Source organism: Mirounga leonina, unplaced genomic scaffold (assembly GCF_011800145.1).
Source record: "Mirounga leonina isolate KUSES-001 unplaced genomic scaffold, KU_Mleo_1.0 Mir_106, whole genome shotgun sequence".
NCBI lineage: Eukaryota > Metazoa > Chordata > Mammalia > Carnivora > Phocidae > Mirounga > Mirounga leonina.
Window position 1 is genome coordinate 3,012,729 of NW_023270232.1, and position 15,561 is coordinate 3,028,289.

At 33.9% G+C, this 15,561-nt stretch overlaps 1 protein-coding gene across 1 annotated transcript in view; it reads right to left on the bottom strand.

Annotated features, from left to right (window-relative positions):
• LOC118017833 (catenin alpha-3-like) overlaps positions 1-15,561 on the bottom strand; it is a 1,833,615-nt gene that overhangs the window by 1,318,154 nt on the left and 499,900 nt on the right. The window lies entirely within an intron of this gene.

Here is a 15,561-nt window from a genome sequence, read left to right on the forward strand (position 1 = left end):
AAACTTGAACATTCTCTATAATACCATGTACAACATGTATCTAATAGTCCCAACAGGCCAAGAGCAAGCAAGGTCTAGCAATCATTATTATCCAAATATTTTATTTACAATGCACTCATTCCTTTCCATTTTAAATCATCAAGATAGATGATCCTGTCCTTTTCTTATTGCGTAAATATTTATTATATGTATTAAAATCTCTCACCAGGGTCTCAAATGCCAGCAATTCATTATCTTTTCAACAAATATTTATTCAACAATTACTATGTACCTGGCACTGTGGTGGGCAATGGGAAATATAAATATGAATAAGACATCATTCCTCTACTCATAGAACTCATCTAGTAGGGAAAGGCAGGTACATAAACAAATAAATATATTCAACTCAAGACTTAGTATATTCCAACACTGACTACCATTTGTCACAAGAGCTATTATTTGGAAAGGATAATTATTGGGGGGAGGGGTTCATGAGAAGTGAGTTCAAGTTGTAACTCTAATTCCCATCTATTTGACCTTGAACAAGTCAATACAACTTGACGGAAGAGTAGTTTGCTGCTCTATAAAACACATAAGAGTTCCTGACCTATTAGCAAATACAGGGTAATCTGGTCCTAATAATATAATATGCAGATAAACACACTAAATACTGCAAATGTAAGGTGCTACTAATAAGCCAATACCCAGCACAATACCTCACACAAACTAGATTTAACAAAATCTATTGAATTTGAAGAGAACATTGTAACATCACCTATATTCAGATTTATCCCATTATAATGTATTTTATTAAATTTTAATAACTACTTCATATATACCATGGTATTATGAATAAAGATATTAATAACAATAATAAATAATAAAAAACATGTATGTAAAAACCTAGCTTAAAAAAAAAAGAACATGCTCTTAGCTTTAAACCTCCTGATGTGGTTATACACCCTCTCTCCTCACCCCCTCTGCCCCTAAATTTTGCATTAATTATACTTCTCCTTCTTTTAATAGCTTATCAGATATGTTTGCACCACTAAAAAATATATATATGGTTTAGTATTGCATGTCTCAACCTTTATAATAAATGAAAAAAAATCTTGTATAGGTTCTTACATTGCTTGCTTTTTTTGTAAAAGCTTTATGATTTGTTATTCATGTTAATGTTTATTGTCATAATTTATTCATTTTCATTCATTATTAGGTCTCATTCCTAATTTTCAGGGGAATGTTTTAATAACTCAGATGTAATTGTTTACTGTAGAATTTTGTGGAAACGCCTTACCAAGTAAAGAAAACTCACTTCTGTTCCTAGCTTGCTAGAAGTTTTAAATCAGATTGAATTTTTCTAATGTTTTCTCTGTCTTCTGAGATTAAAATATTGTTTTTCTCTATGGTAAATAACATCAATAGATGTTCTAACATTGAACTAACATCACTTTCCTAGAATTAATTCAACTTTGTCATAATGAATTCTTTTTTGTTTTGTTTTTACTAAATTCAATTAATTAACATATAATGTATTATTAGTTTCAGAGGTAGAGTTTGTCATAATGCATTCTTTACTGCCGAAAAGTTTGCTCACATTTTAAGATTTTTGCATCCTTAGATTGGCATGTGAATTCCTTTCCTATCTGGCCTGTGTAGTGTTGGTACTGATTCCACCAGCTTCATGTAATGAAATTGAAAAGCTGATACTTCTTTTGCTGTTTTCAGGAAGTTACATAAGAATACACTGACATATCCCCAGAAGGGTTTGTAATACTCCTCTGTTAATGTATCTGGGCCTCATGGTTGCTTTGAGTAAAAACTGTTAACGACTAATTCAATTTAATTCTTTAATTTATATTATCTATTCCTGAGTTGGTTTTGGTAAGTTATATTTTTTAAAGATGTATTTATTTATTTTAGAGGGGGAGAGGAGCAGAGGGAGAGAGAGAATCCTGACGCACTCTCCAGTGAATGCAGAGCCCTACAGGGGCTCAATCCCAAGACCCTGACATCATGACTTGAACAGAAATCAAGAGTCGGTGCTTAACAGACTGAACCACCCATGGCCCCAGTAAGTTATATTTTAATAGGAATTTTTCCAATTTTTCTCTTTTATCTGTATAAATTTGTTCATAACATTCTCCCAATAACACAGTTTTTAGAATATTTAATATATCCTCCATGGTTATGCTACCTTTTTCACTTTTTTTTTTAAAGATTTTATTTATTTATCTGACAGAGAGAGAGACAGCGAGAGCAGGAACACAAGCAGGGAGAGTGGGAGAGGGAGAAGCAGGCTTCCCGCCGAGCAGAGAGCCCGATGTGGGACTCGATCCCAGGACTCTGGGATCATGACCTGAGCGGAAGGCAGACGCTTAACGACTGAGCCACCCAGGCGCCCTACCTTTTTCACTTTTACACACTGTTTTCAAATCACTGTCATTCTTTCTAGTGTATTGCACCAACAATTCAACAACTGTATTAATCTTTGCAAAAGACACACTTTTGGCTTTGTTGAACTTCACAATAGTATCTTTGTGATTTAATTAATTTCTACTTTTTTAAAAGATTTTATTTATTTATTTGACAGAGAGAGACACAGTGAGAGCAGGAACACAAGCAGGGGGAGTGGGAGAGGGAGAAGCAGGCTTCCCACCAAGCAGGGAGCCCAATGCGGGGCTCGATCCCAGGATTCTGGGATCATAACCTGAGCCAAAGGCAGACGCTTAACAACTGAGCCACCCAGACTCCCTTAATTTCTATGCTTATCTTTTTTTCTTTTTTTTTTTTAAGATTTTATTTATTTATTTGACAGAGAGAGACATAGCGAGAGAGGGAACACAAGCAGGGGGAGTGGGAGAGGGAGAAGCAGGCTCCCCGCAGAGCAGGGAGCCTGATGCGGGACTCAATCCCAGGACCCTGGGATCATGACCTGAGCTGAAGGCAGTCGCTTAACCGACTGAGCCACCCAGGTGCCCTATGCTTATCTTTATTATTTTATTCCTTCTAGGTTTCTTGTATTGTTTTCTTCCAAACTTGAAGTAGAAACAATATGTACCTGGCCCTCTGCTAGACAGTGGAGAATATAAATATGAATAGATTTTATTAACTTTCAGCTTTTCTTCTTTCCTAATATAAGTATTTTAGTTGATAAATTTCCCTCTTAGTACTCCCTTTAGTTATATCCCTCAAATTGTGTTATTTTCATTATTTCCCAGTTATAAGTATTTTTTAATTTCAATTATAATTTAATCTTTGATCCAATAGTTACACAAATGTGCTTTTCAAAAAAAATTCCAAATAGTGGGGTAATTTCATTTATTACCTAAATATACTTCTAGGTGGCCTGCAGATATTAGTTCTTTGAAAATCCCATGGTCAATTTTTGTTCATTTTCCATGTGTCCTTGAAAAGTACGTGTTATAACCTCCTGGTTACTTTAAACTTTTATCACTAGATAGTAATCATCGTTAGTAATTTATTTTGAAAAATATAAAAATAGCTACACCAGCATTCTTGGTTAGGATTTCTTGGATATTTTTTTCACCTTTGACATTCAAACTTCCCCTGTTTTTACTTTAGGTGAGCTTCTTATAAATAACATATAGCTAGATTTTGGTTTCTATTCTAAGCTCTCAGTACTAGTGCTTTTAAGAGTATAGCTTTTAATGTACATTTATTATGATTACAGAAATATTTGAATTCATTTTATCATCATATTTTCTATTATCTATTTGTCCCATTTTTTTCCTAGGGTTTTTTTTCTCTCCACTTGTTTCTTCTTTTGGATAGACCAAGTTTCATATTTTGTCATTCTATTTTTCCCTCCTCCACATTTTCAAATTATACTATTGTTCCACATTTCTTAGCAGTTACTGTAGATGTTTTAACATGCTTACTTGGAGTGACTAAGGTAAATCAATACATTTATCTCTCTTCCAAGAAAATACTAAGATCCTAGAACATTTAACTCTTATTCCATTCTTCCTTAACTATATGCTATTATTTCCAGGCACATTAATTCTGTATTTTTAATTATACTAAGTATACATAAATATTAATCCTTTATAAAAGTTAATATTTGAGCAGTAGTAACCCCATATATTCACCATTCCTCTCCTTACAAATTCTTGTATTTGTAACTTTTTTCTTTCTCTTCAGAAATTTTTTCAGTGAAGTTGTTGACAAACTATACAACTTTGCAGTTGTGTAAAAATGTCTTTATCTTTGTTCTTGAAATATAGTTGCATTATATACAAATTCAAGGTTAGCAGTTACATTCTTTCAGGACTTAAAAGGGGGAATCCACTGTCTTATACCAACTATATTTGAGAAACCAGCTATCAGACATCACTCACTTCTGCATTACTTTTCAACACCATTATCGAAGAAACTACACTTTTTCCCATTTTGTATTCTTAGTACCCTCCTCAAGGATTACTTGACTATAAATGTTTGAACTTATTTCTGGGCTATCTATTCTGATCCATTGGTCTATCTGCATGTTTTTCATGCCAGTATCATACTGTTTTAATTACTTTACCTCTGTAATATATTTTGGAATCAGTAAGTGTAATGCCTTCAGTTTTGTTCTTTTTTCTCAAGATTACTTTGGCTATTTGGAGTCTTTGTGGTTCTATATGAATTTTATTATTGTTTTTTCTATCTATGTAAAGAATGCCATAGGGATTTTCACAGGGTCGGTACTGAACCTTGTAGATACTTTGACTAGCATGGACATTTTAACAATATTGAGTCTTTCAATCCATAAAAATGAGATGTCTTATAATTTCTATATCCTCTTTAATTTTCTTCATCAGTGCTTTATAGTTTCTAATGTGCAAGTGTTTTAACTCTTTGGTTAAGTTTATTCATAAGTATTTAAATTTTTTGTGGCTATTGTAAATGGGATTGTTCTCTTAAACTGTTTTTCAGAAAGTTCATTTTTTATATGTTGATTTTGTATCCTGCAACTTTACTGAATTTTTTTATTGTATTTCTAACAGGGTTTTTTTGTTGTTGTTGCTGTTGAATCTTTAGGGTTTTCTACTTACATGATCATGTAATCTGCAAACAGAGATAGTTTTACTTCTTCCTTTCCAATTTCCAAATGCCTTTACTTTTTTTCTTATCTAATTGCTCTAGCTGGAACTACAAGTACTATGTTGAATGGAAGTTATCCCTCCCTTGTACTAGATCTTAGAGAAAAAGATTTAAGTTTTTCCTCATTTATTATGATGTTAGCTGTGGGGTTTTCATATATGGCCTTTACATATGTGGGCTTTATTGTTGAAATAAGTTCCTTCTGTACCTAATTTGTTGAGAGTTTTTATCATGAACAGGATAATGAATTCTGTAAAATACTTTTTTTGCACCTATCAAGATGATCATATGGGTTTTATCTTTCATTATGTTAATGTGCTATATTACACTGGTTGATTTGAGTATGCTACACCATCCTTGCATCCCAGAAATAAATCCCACTTGGTCATGATGTATAATCCTTTTAATGTACTGTTAAATTCAGTTTGATAGTATTTTCTTGAAGACATGTGCATCTATGTTCATTAGGGATATTGGCCTATACTTTTCTTATGGTGTCTTTGTCTGCATTTGGTGTTAGGGTGATCCAGCCTCAAAGAATGAGCTTGCAAGTGTTCTCTCTTCCAACAAGTGTTATGGTTTTAGAAAAGTTTAAGAATACCTGGTATAATTTCTTCTTTGAATGACTGATAGAATTCATCAATGTTTGAATGTTTGATAGAATTCACCTGTGAAGCCATCTCGTCCTGAGCTTTTCTTAGGAGGTTTTTTTGATTACTCTTTCAATCTCCTTCTTTGTTTTTGTTCTATTCAAATTTTCTATTTCTTCTTGATTCAATCTTGTCAGGTTATAAGTTTTTAAGAACTTACCCATTTCTTCTAGGTTATCTAATTTGTTGGCATATAATTGTACATAGATTCTTATGATTCTTAGTATTTCTGTGTTATCAGTTGTAATGTCTCCTCTTTATGATTTTATTTCAGTCTTTTTTCTTTCTTAGTCTAGCTTAATGCTTCTGTATTATCTTTTTCAAAAAAGTTCTTAGTTTCATTGATCTTTCTATGTCTGGTTTCTACTTCATTTATTTCTGCTCAGATCTTTGTTATTTCATCTGCTAATTTGGGGCACATTTTGCTCTTCTTCCCTAGTTCCTTAAGGTATAAAGCAATTTCTTTATTTACTTTTTTCTTTACGTAGGCATTTATCACGATAAACTTCCCTCTTAGTACAGCTTTTGCTGCATCCCATAATTTTTAATAAGCTATAATTTCATTTTCATTTGTCACAAGATATTTTTTAAATACCCATTTAATTTCTTCTTTAGCCCAATTGTTGTTCATAAGTGTATTTTTTAGTTTTCACATATTTGTGAATTTTCCCATTTTCCTGCTATTATGGATTTCTAGTTTCATACCATTGAAGACAGAAAAGAAACTTCAAATGATTTCAAACTTCTTATAGTTATTAAGACTTATTTTCTTTGCTTATTAAGACATTTTGTGTATACTTTTTTGCTGTTGAGTAGAAGGTTCTATATATGCCTATTAGGTCTATCTGGTCTATACTGTTTTTCAAGTCCACTGTGTCTTCATTGTTCTCTCAGAATGTACTATCCATTATTAGAAGTGGGATATTAACATCTCCTACTCTTATTGTATTGCTGTCAATTTCTCCCTTCAGAGCAGTAAATATTTGCTTTATATATTCAGGAACTCTAATGCTGGGTACACATATATTTATAATCATTATAACTTCCTGTTGAATTGACACTACTATCTATATGTAATGACCTTCTTTGTCTCTAGAGATAGTTTTTAATTTAAACTATATTTTCTCTGATGTAAGTATAGCCACTCTGGCTTTGTCTTAATTACCATTGCATGGGATATTTTTTTTTTCCATCCCTTCGCTTCCATTCTGTGTGAGTTATGAAAACAAAAGTGAGTTTCTTATAGACAGCTTATAGTTAGAACTTGGTTCTTTATTCAGCCACTCTATGTCTTTTGATTGGAGAATTTAATCCATTTATACTTAAAGTATTTATTACTAGGTAAGGATTTGCAACTACAAGTTTGTTTTTATCTGACTGTTCAATAATTTCTTTGTCCCTTTCTTCCTTTCTTGCTATATTCCTTTGTGATTTGAAGACTTTTTGTGGTAGTATGTTTTAATTCCTTTCTCTTTACCTTTTATGTATCTATAAGTTTTTTCTTTGTGATCACCATGAAACACATCTTATAACACTCTAGTTTAAGCTGATAAGAATTTAACATGAATTGCATACAAACAACTAAACTTTTATTTCACCTTCCCATTATACCCTAGTGATGTTACAATGTACATCCTTTTATATTGTCTATCCATTAACATAATTTCATTACAGTTATTTTGAATATATTGTCTTTTAACTTTAGTATAAGAATTAAAAGTTATTTACTCACCACCATTATAGTAATACAGTGTTCTGTTTTGTCCATATAATTACCTTTTCCAATGAGTTTCATACTTTTTTATCTTTTATGTTGTTTAGAGTCTAGTCATCTCAATTTGAGGACCTCCCTTTAGCATTTCTTGTAAGTAGATATACTGGTGATGAACCTTTTCATTTTTGAGAAAGTCTTTATCCTTTCTTCATTTTTGAAGGACAAGTTTGCCAAGTATAATATTCTTGATTTGTATTTCTTTTTCTTTCAGAAATTTGAATATATCATCACATTCCCTTCTGGTCAGCAAGGTTCCTGTTAAAGAAGCTATTGATAGTCTTATGAGAGTCCCCTTGAATGTCACAATTCATTTTCTCTTGTTGCTTTCAAATTTCTCTTTGTCATTATTTTTTGACAATTTGGTTATAATGTTTCTTGGTATGGGTCTCTCCCATTCATCATTTTTGGTATTCTTTGGATTAGGTTAAAGGAACTCTGTGGCATCATCAAACATAATAACATGTATTATAGGGGGATCCAAAAAGAAGAGAGAGAAGGGGATAGAAAATTTATTTGAGGAAATACTATCTGAAAATTTCCCTCATCTGGAGAAAGAAACAGACACTTGGGCCCAAAAAGGGAGCATCTAACAAGATGAATCCAAGGAGGGTACAACAAAATACATAACAATTAAAATGGTAAAAAGTAATAATGAAAGAATTGTAAAAGCACCAAGAGTTACATACAGGAAAACCTGTAAGACTATCAGCTGATTTTTCATCAGGAACTTTGCAGGCCAGAAGAGAGTGGTATGATATATTCAAAGTGCTGAAAGGGAAAAAAGCCACAAACAAGAACACTCTACCCAGTAAGGTTATCATTCAGAACTAAAAGAGATATGAAACTTCCCAAACAAAAGTTAAATGACTTCATCATCACTAAACGAGCCTTACAAAGAATATTAAGGGTGGGGGATGCCTAGGTGGCTCAGTTGGTTGGGCATCTGCTTTTGGCTCAGGTCCTGATCCCAGGGTCCTGGGATCTGGGAAATAGAGCCCCACAGGAGCCTGCTTCTCACTCTCCTTCTCTCTCTGCCTGCCACTCCCCGTGCTGTGCTCTCTCTCTGTCAAATAAATAAAGAAAATCTTTTAAAAATATATATTAAAGGGAATTCTTTAAGGGGCAAGGAAAGGCCATAACTACTTATTAAAAAAATAAATAAATAAAGGGGAAAATTTCACAGGTAAAAGCAAACGTACAGCAAAGGTAGTATATTAATCATATATAAAGCCAGTATGGAAGTTGAAACACAAAAGTAGTAAAATAAATTATATATACAAAAGCTAGTCAAGAGATACACAAAATAAAAAAATATAAAATATGACATCATATACATGGATAGAGGAGTAAAAATTTAGTGTTTTAGGAATGTGCTTGAACTTAAGCAAGCATCTACTTAATATAGACTGCTGTATAGATAGAATGTTATATATGAATCCAATGTAACCACAAATCAAAAACCTATAATAGATACAGAAAAATTGAAAAAAAAAAAGTATAATACAAAAGAAAGTCATCAAACCACAAGGGAAGAGAGCAAAAAAAGAAGAAAGAAACAGAGAAGAACTACAAAAACAAGAAAACAATGAACAAAATGACAATAAGTACATACCTATCAATAATTACTTAAAATGTAAATGGACTAAATGCTCCAATTAAAAGACACAGGGCGACTGAATGGGTAAAAAAGTGAGACCCATCTATATATTGCCTTTAAGAAACTTACTTCAGACCTAAGGACACAAACAGCCTGAAAGTGAGGGAGGTAAAAAGATATTCCATGCAAATGGAAGCAAAAAAAGGTGGAGTAGCAATACTTATATCACACAATGTAGACTTTAAAAGAAAAACTGTAACAAAAGACAAAGAAGGGCATAACATACTGATAAAGGGATCAATCCAACAACGGGATATAACAATTATACATACCTATGCACCCAACATAGAAGCACTTAAATACCTAAGGAAAATATTAACAGACCTACAGGAAGAAATTGACAGGAATACAAAAATAGTAGGAGACTGATCTGAAGGGGCAGCGGTACCCCAATGTTTAAAGCAGCAATGCCCACAATAGCCAAACTGTGGAAAGAGCCAAAATGTCCATGAATAGAGTAATGGATAAAGAAGATGTGGTGTATATGTATGCGTGTGTGTATATATATATACACACACACAATGGAATATTACTCAGCCACCAGAAAGAATGAATACTTACCATTTACATTGACGTGGATGGAACTGGAGGGTATTATGCTGAGTGAAATAAGTCAGTCAGAGAAAGAAAATTATCATATGGTTTGACTCATATATGGAATATAAGAAACAGCACAGAGGATCATAGGGAAGGGAAGGAAAACTGAATGGGAAGTCATCAGAGAGGGAGAAAAACCATGAGAGAGTCTTTTTTTTTTTTTTTAAAGATTTTATTTATTTATTTGAGACAGAATGAGAGAGAGAGAGCACATGAGAGGGGGGAGGGTCAGAGGCAGAAGCAGGCTCCCTGCCGAGCAGGGAGCCCAATGCGGGACTTGATCCCGGGACTCCAGGATCATGACCTGAGCCGAAGGCAGTCGCTTAACCAACTGAGCCACCCAGGCGCCCCGAGAGAGTCTTAACTATAGGAAACAAACTGAGGATTCCTGGAGGGGAGGTGGATGGGGGGGATGGGGTAATTTGGTGATGGACATTAAGGAGGGAATGTGATATGATGAGCACAGGGTGTTACGTGCACCTAATGGGTTGTTGAACACTGTATCTGAAACTAATGATGTACTATATGTTGGCTAATTGAATTTAAATTTAAAAAAAAAGAGTAGGAGACTTTAATACCCCCACTTACCGCAATCAGCCAGACAGAAAATCAATAAGGAAATAGTGGTTTTGAATGACACATTAGACCAGAGGGACCTAAAAGATATATACAGAAAATTTCATCCCCAAACAGCAGAATACACATTCTTTTCAAAGGCACATAGAACACTTTCCAGAACAGATCACACATTGGGCCACAAAACAAGTCTCAATAAATTTAAGAAGACCTAAATGATATCTAGCAATAAATGTGTAGATTGCTTTGGGTAGTATAGACATTTTAACAATATTTATTCCTCCAATCCATGAGCATGAAATGTTTTTCCATTTCTTTGTGTCATCTTCAATTGCTTTCATAAATGTTGTATAGATTTCAGAGTACAAGTCTTTTACCTCTTTGGTGAGTATTATTCCTAGGTATCATTGTTTTTGGTGCAAAGCAATCTACACATTTAATGCAATCCCTATCAAAATACTACCAGCATTTTTCACAGAGCTAAAACAAACAATCCTAAAATTTGCATGGAACCACAAAAGACCCAAAATAGCCAAAGCAACCTTAAAAAAGAAAACCAAAGTTGGAGACATCACAATTCTGGACTTCAAGTTATATTACAAAACTATAGTGGTCAAAACAGTATGGAACTGGTGCAAAAATAGACACATAGAGCAAGACACAACAGAATAAAAAAACCAGAAATAACCCACAACCATATGGTCAATTAATCTTTGACAAAGCAGAAAGAAATATCCAATGGGAAAAGAACAGTCTCTTCAACAATGGTATTGGGAAAACTGGACAGCAACATGCAAAAGAATGAAACTGGACCACTTTCTTACACCAAACACAAAAATAAATTCAAAATGGATGAAAGACCTAAATGTGAGACCTGACACCATAAAAATCCTAGAAGAGAGCACAGGCAATGTCCTCTTTGACATTGGCTATAGTAATTTCCTTCTATTTACGTCTCCTGAAGCAAGGGAACAAACACAAAAAGACCTATTGGTATTTCCTTTTTTTTTTTTTAAGATTTTGTTTATTTGACGGAGAGAGAGCACAAGCAGGGGAGGAGCAGTGGGAGAGGGAGAAGCAGAATCCCCACTGAGCAGGGAGGCTGATGTGGGGCTCATCCTAGGAGCCTGGGATCATGACCTGAGCCAAAGGCAGACACTTAACAAACTGAGCCACCCAGGTGCCCCAGACCTATTGGTATTTCATCAAAATAAAAAGCTACTGCACAGGGAAGGAAACAACAAAACTAAAAGGCAATATACAAAATGGGAGAAGATATTTGGAAATGACATATCTGATAAAGGGTTAGTATCAAAAGTATATAAAGAACTTATAAAACTCAACACCCAAAAAATGAATAATCCAATTTAAAAATGAGCAGAAGAATGAAGAGACATTTTTCCAAAGAAGACATACAGATGGCCAATGGATACATGAAAAGATGCCCAACATCACTCATCATTAGGGAAATAGAAATCAAAACTACAATGAGATATCACCTCATACCTGTCATAATGGCTAAAGTCAACAATACAAGAAACATCATGTGCTGGCAAGGACGCGGAGAAAGGGGAACCCTCCCGCACTGTTGGTGGAAATGCAAACTGGTGCCACCATTCTGGAAAACAGTATGAAGATTCCTCAAGAAGTTAAAACTAGAACTACCCATCAATCCAGCAATTGCACCACTAGATATTTACCCAAAAAATACAAAAATGTTAATTCAAAGGGATATATGCATCCCAATGTTTATTGAAGCATTGTCTACAATAGCCAAATTACGGCAGCAGCCCAAGTGATCAACTGATGAATGGATAAAGAAGAGATGGCATATATATATATGTGTATATATATATATATATATATATATATATATACACACAACAGAATATTACTCCACCATAAAAAATAAAATGAAATCTTGCCATTTGCAATGACATGGATGGAGGTAGAGAGCATTATGCTAAGCAAAATAAGTCAGTCAGAGAAAGACAAACCCCATATGATTTCACTCATATGTGCTATTTAAGAAACAAAACAAATAGGGGCACCTGGGTGGCTCAGCCATTAAGCATCTGCCTTCAGCTCAGGTCATGATCCCAGGATCCTGGGATCGAGCCCCACATCAGGCTCCCTGCTCAGCAGGAGGTCTGCTTCTTCCTCTCCCACTCCCCCTGCTTGTGTTCCTGCTCTCACTATCTCTCTGTCAAATAAATAAATAAAATCTTAAAAAAAAAAAAAAAAAAGAAAGAAAACAAAGGAAAAAAAGAGAGACAAACAAGAAACAGACTCTTTACTACAGAGAACAAACTGATGGTTACTAAAGGGGAGGTGAATGGGGAGATGGGTTAAATTAGTGATAGGGATAAAAATGCGCACTTGCTGTGATGAGGACCAGGTGTTGTATGGAAGTGTTGACTATACTGTACACCTGAAACTAATACTACACTGTATGTTTGCTAACTGGAATTTAAATAAAACCTTTTAAAAATTTTAGAAAATAAAAAAGAAATCAATTGCAAGAAAAAAAAACTGAAAAAAAAAAAACCCACAAACATGGAGGTGAAACAACAATAGTAGCTACTAAACAACTTACGGGTCAATGAAAAAATAAAAAAGGAAATAAAAAAATACATGGAGACAAATGAAAATTAGAACCCAATGACCCAAAATCTTTGGGACAAAACAAAAGCAGTTCTAAGAGGGAATTTTAGTGATACAGGCTTACATCAAGAAACAAGAAAAATCTCAAGTAAACATCCTAGCCTTATATCTATGAGAACTAAAAGAAGAAGAACAAAGCCCAAATAGAGCAGAAGACAGGAAGTAATAAAGATTAGAAAGGAAGTAAGTGAACTATAGACTACAAAATAATAGAAAGGGTCAATGAAACCAAGAGCTGTGTCTTTGAAAAATGAGTAAACCTTTAGTCAAATTCAACAAGAAAAGGCAGGAATCAAATAAAATCAGAAATGAAAGAGGAGAAATAACAACTGATATTACAGAACTACAAAGAATTATAAGAGAATATTATGCAAAATTATATGCCAACATATTGGACAACCTGGAAGAAATGAATAAATTCCTAGAAACACAATCTGCTAGAACAAAATCAAGAAAATAGAAAACTTGAACAGACCAATTAATAGTAATGAAGAATCAATCAAAAGACTCCCAACAAACAAAAGTCCAAGACTAGATGGCTTCACAAGTGAACTTCCCCAAACATTTAAAGAAGAATTAATACCAATTCTACTCAAACTATTCCAAAAAATAGGAGAGGAAGAAAAAGTTCCGTATTCATTCTATGAGGCCAGCATTTCACCTTGGCACCAAAACCAAAGATACTACAAAAAAAGAAAACTACAAAAAAAAAAAAAAGCTACAAAAAACAAAAGACACTACAAAAAAAATCTCTGATAAACACAGATGCAAAAATCCTCAACAAAATATTATAAATGGAATTCAACAGCACATTAAAAAGATCATTTACCAGGACCACATGAAATTGATTCCAGGGATGCAAGAGTGGTTCAATATTCACAAATCAATGTGATACATCACATTAACAAGAAGAAGGATAAAAACCATGTGATCATTTCAACAGATACAAAAAAAGCATTCGGCAAAGTACAACATCCATTCATGATAAAAACTCTCAACAAAGTGGATTCAGAGGAAACATACCTCAACATAATAAAGACCATATATGAAAAGCCCAAAGTTAGTATCAGACTCAATGGGAAAAAACTGAAAACTTCCTCTAAAATCAGGAACAAGACAAGAATGGCCACTCTCACCACTTGTATTCAGTGCAAGATGGGAAGTCCTAGCCATAGCAATCAGATAAGAAAAAAAATAATATAAGGTATCCAAATTGATAAGGAAGAAGTAAAACTATCACTATTTCAGATAACATGATAGCATGTATGGGAAACTCTAAAGACTCCACCAAAAAACTATTAGAACTAATAAATGAATTCAGTAAAGTTGCAGGATACAAAATTAATATACAGAAATCTATTGCATTTCTATACACTAACAACAAAGTAGCAGAAAGAGAAATTAAGAAAACAATCCCATATAAAAATGCAACAAAAAGAATAAAATACCTAAGACTAAACTTAACCAAGGAGGTAAAAAACCTATACTCTGAAAACTATAAGACAACTTATGAAAAAAAGTGAAGATGAGGGGTGCCTGGGTGGCTCAGTCGGCTCAGTGCCTGCCTTCAGCTCAGGTCATGATCCCAGGGTCCTGGGATCGAGTCCTGCATCAGTCTCTGTGCTCAGCAGGGAGCCTGCTTCTCCCTCCCCCTCTTCCTCTGCCTGGTGCTCCCCCAGCTTGTGCTCTCTCTCTCTCTCTCTGTCAAATAAATAAATAAAATCTTTAAAAAAAAAAAAGTGAAGATGACACAAACAAATGAAAAGATATTCCATGTTCATGGATTGGAAGAATTAATATTATTAAAGTGTCCAAAGCAATCTACAGATTCAATGCAATCCCTATCAAAATACCAATAGCATCTTTCACAGAACTAGAACAAATAATACTAAAATTTGTAGGGAACCACAAAAGACCTCAAATAACCAAAACAATCTTGAGAAAGAACAAAGTTGGAAGTATCACAATCCCAGATTTCAAAATATACTACAAAGCTACACTAATCAAAACAGAATGGTATTGGCAAAAATAGACACATAGATCAATAGAATGATATAAAGAGCCTAGAATAAATCCACACCTATATGGTCAATTGACCTGTGACAAAGGAGGCAAGAATATAATATGGGGAAAAGACAATCTCTTCAATAAATGGTGATGGGAAAACTGGACAGCTACATATAAAAGAATGACACTGGACCACTTTCTTACACCACACACAAACTCAAAATGGATTAAAGACCTAAATGGGGGATGTAAAACTATAAAACTCCTAAAGAAAACAGAAGCAGTAGTTGACATTGGCCTTACCAACATATTTATGGATATGTCTCCTCAGGCAAGGGAAACAAAAGCAAAAGTCAACTCTTAGGACTACACCAAAATTAAATGCTTTTCCACCAGGGAAATGCAAATCAAAACTACAATGAGTTATCACCTCACACCAGCCACAATGGCTAGTATCACAAAGACAAGAAATAAGTGTTTTCAAGAATATGGAGAAAAAGGACCCCTCTATGCACTGTTGGTAGAAAAATAAATTGGTGCAACCATTGTTA